This window comes from Carlito syrichta, unplaced genomic scaffold (assembly GCF_000164805.1).
Source record: "Carlito syrichta isolate Samal-C Ts95f unplaced genomic scaffold, Tarsius_syrichta-2.0.1 Scaffold301826, whole genome shotgun sequence".
Taxonomy (NCBI): domain Eukaryota; kingdom Metazoa; phylum Chordata; class Mammalia; order Primates; family Tarsiidae; genus Carlito; species Carlito syrichta.
Window position 1 is genome coordinate 784,928 of NW_007245922.1, and position 15,133 is coordinate 800,060.

The window sequence follows — 15,133 nt, forward strand, 5'->3', positions numbered from 1 at the left end:
GATTGGGAGTTAGAAAAATTGAACCAGCCTGGGGACTCCATGCAAGTTGACAGATGTAAATTGAATTTTTTGGGTGAGCATTTGCTTTTGTTCCACGTTTCCTATCTGTACTTCTCCATCCCCTGCCTTCCTCTTTTTCTATATATTAGTTCTTTCTTCCCTCTCCTGCCTCCTCCCAGAAAGGCCATGGCCTGTTTTTGCTGCTCTCTCCACGCACTCTTGGATTCAACCCTCTAGAAAGGCCAGGCAGTAGGGTCTGCTCAGGCCCTGAGGAGGAGTTGGGGGCGGCGGAAGGAAAGGGCAACCCACCTCCTTGGATGCTTTGCTTCAAGATCTGTTTCCTTCTTCTGCTCCCCCCTTAGCAGCAAACACTTTCAGTTCCTTTCAGGCCCATCCTTCTCTTTTTCCATCCTTTGATCCACTTCCAGTCACCCAGTCTGAACTGGGCAGGGGGAGGCTGACGGAGGCAGCAGTGGGGTTGTAAACAGAGCTCTGGATTTGGAATCAAAGACCTAAACCTGCATTCTCATTCAGCAACTTATGGCCTGTGTGATCCTGGCCAAGTTACTATCTGAGCCTGTAGGGTCAACGATACTTGGCCCGCTTCCTCACAAAGCAGTTAGCAGAATCAAATTAAAATCTATACCTGAGAGTTTGCCTGTAAAAAACGCTAGACATAAGCGAGGCATTCATGGCTTTGTTTTGTTTTTCTAAGCCCTGCTCAGCTTCTTTTTTTTTTTTTTTTTTAGAGTTGTGGGGTACATGTGAGGATTTGCTACTTAAGAAAGTTGCTGCCGGGCTTGGTGGCTCAGCCTGTAATCCCACGCCTTTGGGAGGCTGAGGTGAGTGAATTGCCTGAGCCCACGGGTTCGAGACCCGCCTGGGCAGTAAGACCTCATCTCTACAATAAATAAAAAAATCAGTTGGGCGTGGTAGCGCATGCCTGTAATTCCGGCTACTCGGAAGGCTGAGGTGGAAGAATCGCTGGGCCCAGCAGGTCGAGGCTGCGGTGGCCGGGAGCGGCCACTGCACTCCAGTCTGGGCGACAGAGTGAGACTCCAACTCAAAAAAAAATGATGTGGGATACAATTCAGGATTAGGTAGATAAGAGGTTATCATACAGATAAGGTTTTGGCCTCCCTTTGGACCCCATTTCATCTGGTTTGAGATCGGGTATGCTTATTGATGTTATGTGCCCCCTCCTTCCCCTGGTAATTTCTGGCTACTGCCAATCCCTTTCTTATTGTATTATGGTAAATGTTCAGGATCCGCTTATGTAGCACTCAACCTTTTGTTTCTGTGATCCATAACTTAGTATGATAGACTTTAAATTCATCCAAGTTGCTACAAAGTCTGTAATTTTTCTTTCTTTACGTCTGCATAATATTCCATTGTGTATAGGTACCAAATTTTTTTTATCCATCCACCTTCAATGGGCAGCACAGTTGGTTCCATGTTTTTGCTATTGTGAATAATGTTGAAATAAACATGTGTGTGCACCTATCTTTCTTATAAAATGATTTGAGTTCTTCTGGATATATTCCCAGAAGGGGGATTGCTGGGTCATATGGAAGTTCGATTTTTAGATCTTTTAGGAATTCCACAGAGGTTGTACTAGTTTACACTCCCACCAACAGTGTAGAAGAATTCTCTTAATCCTGCTTCCTCTCCAGCATCTGTTGTCTTTTGAGTTATTGATGATGGGCATCCTGACTAGAGTTAGGTGGTCTCCGTGTGGTTTTAATGTCGGCTGCTTGTATGTCTTCTTTTGAGCAGCGTCTATTCATATATTTTGCCCACTTTTTAATAGGGCTGTTTGTTTTTTTCCTTTCAGCACATTTGAGTTCTTTGTATATCCTGGATGTTAGACCTTTGTCAGATTTGTCACACTTCCAGACTTTAAACTTTGCTATAAGGCTACAATAATCAGAATAGCCTGGTACTGGTACAAGAACAGGCATATAGACCAATGGAACAGCATAGAGATTCAGGAAGCAGAACTTCAATTTCTCATCTAACTTATCTTTGACAAAGCCTCCACCGACAACCACTGGGGAAGAGAGAACTTATTTAGTAAATGGTGCTGGGAAAACTGGGCTGACCACATGCAGAATAATGAAACGGGACCCCTACTTATCACCATACACAAAGACCAACTCTAAATGAATCAAAGACCTAAATGTAAAACCTCAAACTGCAAGAATCCTAGAAAACACAGGAGACACCCTTACGAAAATTGGAATAGGCAACCAACTAATTCCTAATCAAAAGATGCCATAAAAGATAAGATAGACAAGCGAGACTTCATCAAACTGAAAAGCTTCTATAAAGGAAAAGAAACCATAAAGAGAGCAGGGAGACAGTCCACAGAATGGTAAAGATATTTGACAACTGTAAGCCCAAGACTTAAAGGCTAGTGCCTTTAGTAGTCAAGCAAAAACTCAATGAATGTGGCCAGATGCCCAGATGTCAGGTGCTATGGCAAAGGGGAAAATGCTGGCTCTGTCTAACAGGGTCAGCTGTCATTCAGCTCTGACATGAGGGAATATGGGTCCAGTGTAGGCAGAGCTTCTAATTGTTTAAAAGAGCTTGAAATATAGATAATTTTGTAATTCATAAGATCATTTTGGGATGATTGGGCAGTCACGTGCCAGGGTAAAATGTGCCACCCTCAAGCCTTATTATGATGTTGGCACATCACCCATCTGACAATGAAGAAAAAGAGTTTCCGTTTTTTATGTGAAAGCTTATGATTTTTAAATCTCTTGTAATCATATTTCTTTAATTCAAAAACACCAAAAGTTAAACAACAGATACGTGCCTCTCAAATGGGCCAATGGTATGTGATCTCTGGAGCAAATAGCATTGCAGGCTTGGGTAACATCTTGTAGAATTGTGATTTTAAGCCTGAAAACTGAAGAACCACCAAGGGAGAAGGTATAGACGGGAAAGGAGTTGAGAACAGCACACTGAGGAATATCTACAATTGGGGTCAATTGGAGGAACAGTTGGGAACCATTTACTCTCCATCAACCAGAAACCCAGGAATCGTTCATGAAAATTTGTCTCCCTCATCCCACCATCATCAAGACCCATCAGCTTTACCCTCTATCTCCCACATCTGTCCACGTCTCTCCATTCCCACCACAGAAAGCCTTATCTGTCGCCTGAACATATGCAGTCTTCTCTTAATTGCATCCTCTTTCAAATTCATTCACCCATTCTCCCCAGTTTAGCCACAGAGATCTTTTCTAAATATGCCATATCTCACATTCATGTACACATACATACATACATACACACACACACAGTTCAAACAATGGCCTCACATCACCTTAAAATAAAAGACAGAACACTAGGCTGGGCGCTGTGGCTCACACCTGTAATCCCAGCACTTTGGGAGGCCGAGGCAAGAGGATTGCCTGAGCCCAGGGGTTCAAGACTAGCCTGGGCAACTTGGCGAGAACTTGTCTCTGCAATACATAAATTTAAAAATAAGCCAGGTGTGGTGACATGCACCTGTGGCTCCAGCTACTTGGAAGGCTGAGGCAGAAAGATCACCTGAACCCAGAGTTGGAGGCTATGGTGGCCATGAGCATGCCACTGAACTCCAGCCTGGGTGACAGAGTGAGACCGAGACTCAAAAATAAAAAATAAAGACAGACCACTGATATAGATTGCCAGGACTGGTATGGTTTAGTCTCTACCTTCCTTTCAGATAGTCTCAATCTCTCCACCTTTCATCCCTTTTAAAAATTCCTCACACATACTATACTCCCTCCTGCCTCTGAACATATCACTGTTTCCTCTGACAGTAATACCATTCTCCTCAACTACCTCCTTCTCTACCTTTATTCTATTCATATTTAGGTCAACTGTCAGTTCCTCAAAGGACAAACCACACTTGACCAAATTCTATTAAGTGTTCTCATAGCACAAGGTTTCTCTCATTCACAGCTCATATAATGGCTCTAATTTCCCATCTTTGAGTGGGGATTATTTGATCAGTATCTGTTTTTGCTACTAGGCTCCAATGCAATATAAGAATGGGAGATATGACTGCAACCCCAGTACTCAGTGCAGTGACTGGCACAACAGAGATGTTCAATCATTTATGTAGAATGCTTGAGTGAGATCAAATGTTTTTGTGTGTGCTTTTTTTTTTTTTTTTGAGTTGGAGTCTCACTCGGTCGCCCAGACTGAAGTGCAGTGGCCGCTCCTGGCCACCACAGCCTCGCCTGCGGGGCTCCGGCGATCCTTCCGCCTCAGCCTTCCGAGCAGCCGGAATTACAGGCAGGCGCCCGGCTGATTTTTTGATTTTATTGTAGAGATGAAGTCTCGCTGTCCAGGCGAATCTCGAAGCCACGGGCTCAGGCAATCCACTCACCTCAGCCTCCCAAAGGCACGGGATTACAGGCAGAGCCACCAAGCCCGGCTGAGATCAAATGTTTTTAATAGTGGAAGAATTACGGGAGCTATAGATGCTAGAAATCAGTAGTTCTCAAGAGATACCAAAAGAGAAGACTTGGGATTTTGTGTTGGAAACCAAAGCCAAGTTCCCAGGTTGAGAAGTAGGAGGGTAGCAATGAAATAAAGGCAACAAGGTAGGACAATCTTTGAGACATTTGTTGTTAGAAGAGAAGAAAATGCTAGGATAGTCTCTCAAGAGCACAGCAGGATTGACTATACTGTGTTTTATTTTTAGAGTGGGACAAACTGTGGAGAGCACGCTAAGAATAAGCACTTTGCCAAGTGCTACTACTAAAAGTGAGCTGAGCCAGTGCTAAAATTTAAGTCTTGTGATGAGGTGCTCAGTATTCTTTCCACTACAGGGTGGCACTCTGGCATTCTAAATTCTGGCAGGTTATGACACAGCAGTGATGCAGACTGAGGTGGTTAGGCCAGTTTTTCTTTTTTGAGAGCTGGAAGAATGACATAGGTGAGTATACTGTAAACAGGTTTTCTGAGATAAAAAGGAAATAATTGGAAGTAGTTTATTCCACATGTCTTGGATCAGTCAATAAAATACTAGATAGTAGTATCTGCTCAGAGTGAGGAGACTGTGATTGTGTGCTCTTAACAATTTGATTGGGAGTTGACAATGCAACGGAACCAAAATAAAAAACTAAAACAACCGCAGATTTGAACCAGGACACAAGGATGAGAGAACTTAAATAGGATTTTTTTGTTTTTGCTTTTTGTTTTTTTGGTTTTTTTTGAGTTGGAGTCTCACTCTGTCGCCCAGACTGGAGTGCAGTGGCCGCTCCCAGCCACTGCAGCCTCGACCTGCTGGGCTCCGGCGATTCTTCCACCTCAGCCTTCCAAGTAGCTGGAACTACAGGCACGCGCTACCACGCCTGGCTGATTTTTTGATTTATTGTAGAGATGAGGTCTCACTGCCCTGGCGGGTCACGAACCCGCAAGCTCAAGCAATCCACTCACCTCAGCCTCCCAAAGGCCCGGGATTACAGGCTGAGCCACCGAGCCCAGGTGAATTTTTTTTTTTTAAGTCAAGAAGACCATTATAATTAGAGTAAATTTCTTGAAAAAAAAAAATAAGTAAAAGCAAACAACAAAATAGGGGAGGGGAGTGCAGAAAAAGACTATCTAGACCATCTAAAAGACTATCAAGAGTAAATCCTTTTTTTTTTTTATTTTGAAGATGTGGGGTATGAGAGTAAATTTTTTTTTTTAGTTGGAATCTCACTCTACTTACCAGGCTGGAGTGCAGTGGCATGCTCATGGCCACCACAGCCTCGACCCGCTGGGCTCAAGTAATCCTTCTGCCTCAGCCTTCCAAGTAGCTGGAATTATAGACATGTGCCACTACATCCAGCTAATTGATTTCTTATAGAGACGAGGTCTCACCAAGTTGCCCAGGCTGGTCTCGAACCCCCGGTCTCAGGCAATCCTCTCGCCTCGGCCTCCCAAAGTGTTTGGATCACAGGCTTGAGCCACTGTGCCCAGCCCAAGAGTAAATTTTTATGGGGGAAATAAAAGAAACAACTGGAGAAATGAGGTAAAGGCAGGTTCTAGAAGGTCTTGCTTATCAGACCGCAGTTTTAATTTGTATCATGTTAATGTAGTAGGATGTATGGCAGGTTCTCCTTTCATATGTACATATGTAGAGAGAGATTTGTTTCCTTTGCATTGAAGAGCTTGTTATATTATGAACAGCTACATACACCATGCACACACATGCACAGGACGTAGGGAGGGCGGCAGGATTTCCACATGGTATTTTCTTCCCTCCTGCAGCTAGCTCTCTCGCCACTTTTCAAATGACAGAGAGAAGTATAACTTTAGGTACTTAAGGTACTGCAGACTGACAGTGGACCAGGTCAGCCTGCTTGGGTTCCCATGTGAATACATACAATTAGTCAAAAATAAAGTTTGCATTTCTTTTTCCTGGTTTTCTGTTTCAGCTTCTGACAAATTAGGATAACCACTACCACAGTACCATTAGGCATACAACCTCCTAAGCCAAAGTCAGCTTGTAAAATGTACCCAAGCTGAGATCAGTCCGTTATCTGCTACCACAATGATATTAAAGCGGATAAATTCTTCTCTTGGTTTCTTTGGGTTTCCTTTTCCAATTTCACAAATCTTGCTTGTCACAGTTTTCATTTTCCTAGCGATTTATTCCATCAATTGATCAAAGTGATGCATTTTTTCCTCAAGGGTAAACTATCTAGATATACGGCAAACTTCAAGAATATAACATCTCTAAAGTCAATGTATTCTAAAGATTATATATTTCTGCACATACAAAACCCTACTTACTGACAATACTTTGTGATGTGACACTAATAGATATTCAATAAATTTTCACTGTTTAATTGTTTTGATTAATTTTCACTGTATCTAAAAATTAACATTAATGTTTATAAAATAGATAACATTTTATACTAACATCTACACAATTTGCCATAATTATTATGTATCAATAACCAATTTAGGATGGAAAAATGAGGACATACACAAGTTAGATGGGTTTATAGTTTATTAAATAACCTTTCCAAATGAGTACTTTCTGAAAAAGTATCAAGGTCACAGTCTTGGTATGGGGATCTTGGATGATATTTCTTTCTAATACTATTTAGAATATTCCAAATGTTCCTCAGTGGGATTATTTTTAAAAATGTATTTAGTTGTGTATATAAATATACACAAAAGTAGAGATAATAGTAGAATGGCTCCCCATGAACCTATATCCCAGTTATGCTTAAGATACAGCAGCATCTAAGAAAAAGGGAGTAATAATATGATTCTTCCTGCAGTGCAGCATTTTGGGGTCTTATGTTCATCTTAAGAAGACCTCTAGAAAACTGGAGGGTGAAATTGTAATTCTTCAGAGCTTAGAGTAAATTTTCTTCTCCTTAATGACCCTGTGGCATCCTGTTTATTGCTCACTGTTGCATCAGTCTTCTGTGTCTTTCAGTAGAATTACAGACACTCAATAAACATACTTTGACTTGGACATTATTCTGAGCTTTGGAGGTTCAGTGTCTCATGATCTGGTGATGGGAATAAATAATAAAATAAATTATTACAACTCAGTGTGTGAGGTGGTGTAACAGAGACATCCACAGGAAGTATAGAGGGAAGTTACCAACAAGTGTGCACATGCCTTGCTAAACTGCAGGCTTCCTGAGGAAAAGGACCTTGTGTTTCCCTGATGCATGGCTCTGGGTTTCTCACAAGGTATAGGATCAGAAAATATTGCTTAATTATGTGTTGCTGAATTGAGGGTTACTAGGCCAGTAAGTCTTGAAACCATGTTTACTGGAAAAGACTTAAACTAAGTAGGCATGTTCAACCTAAAAGAGAGAAGATGGGAGAGAATACATTTCAAGAAGTGTCATATGGAAGAGGGGACCAACTTATTCTGAAACATTCCACAGGGCAGAAACTTTAACCCATTCATCCTGGTCCTGATTTCCGCAGTGTTATGTTCTTTGCACATAACATAGCCCTAGCATTGCTGAATAAGGGAAAAGCACATGTGAAAGCTAATTGAAATAAAATGACTATTAGGGGTAGCTCTGACTACAGTTTTTCCAGTTTTTGTCATCCTAACAGTCACATTTTATACCACTCAACTGATAAACATCTCATCTGCTTATTAGAACTGCCAGCTGTACTTATGGACATATAAGTATCTTATTTCCTTAAATGTAAAGTAATAGGTATGAAGTCTTTACTTAAAATCAGAATTCCGCCATTGAATATGCATTTCAAATCAGCTAATTTTAATAATACCCCACTGAATTGATTGGTTAATAAATTTCATCAGTTCCCTTTTTGTTTGTTTTATGAAGCAAAACCACTGAAGCTATTATTGGGCATATGAATTGAGAGTCAGGTATCCTGAGACCCGAGTCCTCAGCAATCCCTGTGCTTCAAGTATCACACAGAGGGGCACACAAACCTCACAAAGAACATGCCATCAAGATGGAAAATATTTTGTCATGAGAAATAAACTATGCTTCCTGCCTTCAGCTAGCAATTTTATACATCTCATTGGCCCGGAGGACTCATCTCTGATAAGCAAGACACTGGTTTTGCTGTCAGTTGGATGCCAGGGCAATGCGAACAAGGCAACATGTGCTCCATGTAAAGGCTCTCACTGCACCACAGATCCTAGTAACTTTAAAGGAGCCAACAGCGGCAGTAATAGCTAAACTCCATCCCCAAATAATTATGGAAAAGCCCCTGCTTCTACCAACCCCCAGTCCCTCTGGAACATGCTTTCATTTGATTGCCTCAGTAATGAACCTCTCCAACAAAAGCATCCATCACTGTCAGTTTTCTGGAGGTAAAACGGCTGTGTGATGGTCATGTTGGTTGGAAGAAGATTGAATTGAGACCACAGAACCCATCTGTTACCTGGACTTGACTCACCTTCCAGTCTCCTAGGAGGAATTTTATGGGATTCTGCTCACCCTCTTTGGACCCAGTTAGATTACTGCTGCAGTATAAAACAGGCAGTCACTGCTTTAATGCAAAATCTTTTGATGCTGTTTAAAATCCCTGTTAGTGATGGGTCTTACAGAAGAATTATCAGTTAAAATAACTTACATGTATTTGATAGGATCTCATAAAAATTTTCATAGAAGAGATTGAGTCCTTTAATCTTTGAATTTCAGAAAATTGTGTTATGTAATTAATCAGAATGATCTATTATCTAGGGTCCTTTGAAGGGTGATATAAACACAAGATCTGTTTGTGACTTTGATGATACCTTTTGCCCCTGTCCAGCATGACAGGTTTGTAAAGGTAGAAATGAGTTAAAACTGTGGCAAATGAAATCAGGACATCATTTCACTCAAACCCAATTCCCTTTGGCAGAAAATTAGAAGACACATTAGGAAGAAAAGAAGTGGTTTTTCCTATCTGTTTATCTAAACTACTTCCACAGCAAAAGATGACAGGTACCCACTACTCTTCCACAAATGCCTTCCCTATACTACTCCTGGCCTGCTCCAAATTCTGGTGGGAAGGCCTGCCATACTAATTGTTGGTTAGCAATTAGACTATCTTTTTAGTTGTTCAGAGGGAATTGAAACTGTATTGTATAATGTTTCATTAGATTATTGTCTGGAAAAATTCACTATTCCTTTTTGTTTTTAACTGCAATAGTGAAAGAGGAATTTTCCTTATCCATTATTTAAAGGATGACCTTCATTTGTTGACCTTTAAGAAGGAAGGTTCACTGAATTCAGCCACTTATTCAACCAAGAAATACTTATTCCTTGAAGGGGGAGACGGGAAGATGGTGGCCGAGCCAGTCAGACTATGCAAGTCCTGGTGTGAGTGAGTGAGTATATGGAAAATTTTGTGTATGTGCTGGTGAGTGCATGAGTGCTCATGAGGGTATGTGAATGGCTGACTGAGTGAGGGCTAGGGAGCTAACGGCCAGGGCTCTCCTGGTGCAGCGGCTAGTGCTGCAGCTGCTGGGCTTGGACCCTAGCGATTCCCAGGATGCAGAAGCCGAATGCCATTAAAAAAAAAAAATCAACCGAACCCTTCCTGGGAAGAAAATGCTGGGAGACACTGACTAAGTGGGGTTTCCTGAGCAAGTGGCCAGGGCCCTGGTGCAACAGCTAGTGCTGCAGCTTCTCTGCTTGGTCACTGGCTCTTCCCTGGTCTCAGAAGCTGAGCACCAATTTTTTTTAATAGACAGAGGTTTTCCTGTGAGGAAGCAGTGGGGAGAGACTACCGCCCCAGGCTCTGCCTCACCCCTGCAGCAGGAGAGACTGCTGGCTCTACGCTTTGCCTCACAACTTCAATGCCTGGTAGGTCACTGGCAGGGCACTGGCAGCAGGGGCTGCAGAGGGAGTCCAGAGGCAAAGTCACATGGAAGAGAACAAGAGAGGCACCCCACCACCACCTTGAAGGCAGGGCAGGAAAGTCCTCCGACTTGCTCACCATGGAGCAACAGACCCTATCTCTATGACTGGCAAACCAACTACTCAGGGATTGATCATGATCCAGAGGGACTATCCTGAAAGCACCAACTTCAGAGGGACCTGAGCAGTGCTGAGCTCCAGGCGCCCCACCTGCTACCCTGATCTAGCTGCAGGACAAAGGGTGTGGCCGGAAAAGGACAAGGAAGGACGCTAAAAAGATCAGTGGTGAGTTCCGGGCTGACCCAAACCCCCTCCTCCCCTGCAATCCTCTGAAGGTCAGACCCAGACTGTGGGGCCACAACTGAGAGGGACAAACCCAGGTGGAGCCTGGACATCAGTTGCAATAGGAGAACTCCATTCCAGGATAAGCCGCGCGCCAGAGAAGAGACAATTCTGCACCTGGAGAAGAGACAATCCTGCACCTCCCCTCCAGAGGAGATCTCACTGACCATAGGAGAGTGGGAGGGGAGGACTGCAGCCTCACCCGCCTCCACTGCCCCTCCTCCTCCCCTGTACTGGACACTGAGAAGAGAGTGAAAGAGGTGGCTCTGCAGGAGAGACCTGATAAGAGGAACAATTACAGAGCCAGCCACAAGAGGACAAGATTTCTTTTTTTTTTTAATTTTTAATTTCTTTTAATTTAAAAAAATTTTTTTTGCCTGTTTGTTAGCTCATTTTTTAAAAAAATATTTTTCCTTTGTGCATGAATGTGTATGTGAGGGTGTGATCTGCATCCCCTCTCCCAGTTTTTTCTTTTTATCTTTTCTTTTTCTGTTTCTTACTTTTTTAATTTGTTGTTTTCTGTTTATATGTGTATGTGAATGATTGAGTGTTCACCTTTCAATTTTGTTGTTGTAGGTTTGTTTTTGCTCTTTTGTTTTGGGTTTTTTATATTCATTTTATATTCATTTTTTATAGTTTAAGTTGTGTGTCAATATATGTGTGAGGATTCAATCTGAATTCCATTTTTTTTCCAGTCTTTCTGTTTTTCTTCTCCATTCACTTTGTGCTAGGCGTGTGTGTGTGTATTCAGTTTTTGGGGTTTTTTGTTGTTGTTGTTTGTTTTGTTTCACTTTGTTGTTATTCCAGTTTGTTTTGGGGTTTGTGTGTATGTCTGTGTGTGTATGTGTTCAGTTGTTTTTGCGTTGATTTCTGCTTTGCATTGTCATACAGCATGGTGGTGGGGAATGGGTCTCAGGGAATACATACCACAATAAGTGAACATTGTAATTTGCAAGTAGTTTCTGAATCCTGGAGCCCCATTCCCTACTTTATTTGACTTTCAAAAACTACAAGAGACAGCATCCTATTTCAAAATAGAACAAATCTAGAGCATGGATTAGGGAAGAATAGAGGGCTGAGCAAACATTAGAAGGGAAAGCCTCTCACACTGACACTGAATAACAAAACTAGAGAGAAAAACAAGAGATCTATCACAGATGAGGAAAAACCAAAGGTGTTGGGAGCCGGCCACGGAGGCCAACTGAGCGTTCGGGATCAGGGAGGGCCATGGACCCCGAGACTGCTAGGACGTGTTCAGGAGCCATAGACCCCATTTTCCTCCCCCTTTTGCCATGCAGCACTAAAACAACCTAAAGGAACTCTGCTGGCCTAAGCTGAAGGCTCTGTGACTGTGACAGGCATAGCTCACTCTAGAAACCCATTGTTCCTGTTTCCCATAAACTGTGGTTTAGGCTTAGGTATTAGATATAATTCAAATTCAGGTCACATTTGGGAGCCTTTTATATGGTACAAGCTTCTTTATAAGATTTAAAAGAATATTTGTAAAATTAGTATATACTTATGGTATAGATGATTCAATGGTATAGATGATTATCAAGAGTGGCCCAGCACAGAGTTTGGGCTGGGCCACATTCCTGAGAGCCCAGCGCATACTTTGGACTGGGCTGCATTCTTTTAGGCTGGCTTTAGCTACAGTTAATGTAAGGTCTTTTTTCTACCTATTATAGAAATTGAATTTATTTTATTCATAGAAGGTATTGTAGAATAGGTCATACTACATCAAGGAATCATATTAGTTCAAGCATAATCAATCATGATATTTTTAGGTTTAATAAGAATATAGTTAACTTTAGAAATTTCATTGTCTCCATTTTCTAATATCATGGTTTTGGCCTTAGTACATTTACAGTTTATATTTGAAAGCTTTACTGCTGCTAATCAGCTTTATATATGAGAATTAGGAACTGGAAACTTTCATAGAAATTAGGATAGATATATAGGACTTTAGAATAGCCATTTTGTTAGGAGATGTAGTCTATTGTTCCAAAAAGTGGCCCACTGTGAACCTTGGACTGGGCCACATCCTATAGAGCCCAGCGTGATCTTTGGACTGGGCCACATTCTTTAGGAACTGGTTTAAGCTATAACTGAGAGCTTCCATAGCATTGTGTAAGTAGTATTAGCATAGAATAGAAAGGTAATAAAGTTTAAGTTAGTCATCATGGGTATTGAGTGAGTTTTAAAAGTTATTGATTATCAGAACATCATTAGGCTAGTAGGGACTGTTGCACTGCTTTTGAAGAGCATTAACTAGCAAAGGGAACAATAAGACAATCTTGGGGTTTGTCCCTCCTCACACCTAAGCATCTGGTGGGTGGGGGATGTCCCTCCTGCACCTGGCTTTGTGTTCACGTGAAAGACTTGTGAGACTGCCTGTGTAAAATTTGGGGATAAATACCTGCTGTAACTTTCAATAAATGGCTTCCGCTCATTTCACTGAACAGTTGTCCACTTTCTTTCTTTCTCTTTCTTCCTCTTTATATCTATCCTTCCATCTTTCTTTCTTTTAATATCTATCCCTACAGATTCGCCAACGCCACCACATCTTCCAAGGGACTCCCCAAAACTTGCAGGGGCTGGTCCCCCGCACAAAGGAAGATCACAGGCAATTTCAAATGTATCAAAGAAAAAACTCCTGAAAAATCAGACTTCAGTGCCCAAACAATGGAAGCCACCAACGAATAGCACCAGAATACGACAGGGATTAGGAAATGAATGGAAAGAGTGAATAAGACTCAAGAAAGACAAGATGCAATACTAAAAGAACTTGTAACAGAGATTTTGGCAATAAAAATTTTCATCCAGGAAAGAAATAACAAAATGACATGCAAGGAAAGCAAAATTAATCTGGCTGAAGAACTTGAAAATGAGAACATGGAATTAATCCAATCTGTAAAAAAACATAGACTCAGAAAGAAAGAACAAAGCTTATAAGAGATGTGTGATTATATCAAGAGGCTGAACCTATGTCTGATTGGTATCCTAGAAGAAGAAAGGGAAACGGAGAACAACTTGGAGCAAGTATTCCAGGAGGTAATCCAAGAAAACTTTCCCCATCTCACTAGAGGTGTGACCAGTCAAGTACAAGAGATACAGAGAATGTCCTCAACCAAATGAACTTAATAAATACCTACAGATTATTCCACCTAACAACCACAGATTATACATTCTACTCATCACCACATGGAACATACTCCATGATCAATCACACCCCTGGCCATAAATCAAGCCTAAACAAACTCCATAAAGTTGAAATCATGACATGCATGTTCTCAGACCACAGTGGAATAAAAATAAATATCAACACCAACAAAATTTCCCCAAAGCCCACAAAGACATGGACACTAAACAGCATGATGCTGAACAACTACTGGGTCAACACTGAAATCAAAGCAGAAATTAAAAGATTCCTGGAAACAAATGAAAATGAAGAAAAATCTTACTAAGACCTCTGGGATGCCATGAAAGCAATTCTAAGAGGGGAATTTATATCTCTACGAGCACACATCAAGAAAACGGAAAGATCACAAGTTGAGAGTCTAACAAATCACCTAAGGGAGCTGGAGCAAGAAAACCACCAAAACCCCAACTTGAGCAGAAGAATCCAAATCACAAAAATAAGAGCCCAAATACAGGACAAAGATAAAAATATCATCGAAAACATCAACAAAGCAAAAAGCTGATTCTTTGAAAGGATTAACAAGATTAATGGACCCCCTAGACAGAATGACCAAGGAAAAGAGAAAGAAAGCCCAAATAAACACAATCAGAAATACAAAAGATCAAATCACAACTGACCCTGAAGAAATACAAAAGATTATCGAAGATTACTATGTACACCTATATGAAAACAAACTTGATACCTAAATGAAATGGAGGACTTTCTAACATCACACAACCTCCCCAGATTGAAACAAGAAAACATTAAGACACTAAATGGACAAATAACAACCCAGGAAATTGACTCTGTCATTTGAAAAAAAAAAAAAAAGCCCTGGAGTAGATGGCTTTCCAGCAGAATTCTACAAAATGTACAAGGAGGAGCTGATACCAATCCTATTTAAAGTATTCCAGGCAATTGAGAAAGATGGAATTATACCCAAATCATTTTGCTAAGCTAACATCACACTGATACCCAAACCAGGTAAAGCTTCAACAAAAAAAAAAGAACTACAGGCCAATATCCCTTATGAACATTGATGCAAAAATCCTCTACAAGATTCTAGCAAATCAGATCCAATAACACATCTCAAAAATCATCCACCATGATCAAGTAGGTTTCATGCCCAGGATGCAGGGCTGGTTCAACATTCACAAGACCATAAAAGTAATTAAATACATCAACAGATGTAAAAACAGAACCACATGATTATATCATTAGATGCAGAAAAGCTTTGATAAATCCAGCATCCCTTCTT

General features: G+C 41.2%; 1 protein-coding gene across 1 annotated transcript in view; it reads right to left on the reverse strand.

Annotated features, from left to right (window-relative positions):
- The window catches only part of CCDC141 (coiled-coil domain containing 141), a 223,786-nt gene that overhangs the window by 128,737 nt on the left and 79,916 nt on the right, over positions 1–15,133 (reverse strand). The gene's annotated exons all lie outside the window — the stretch shown is intronic.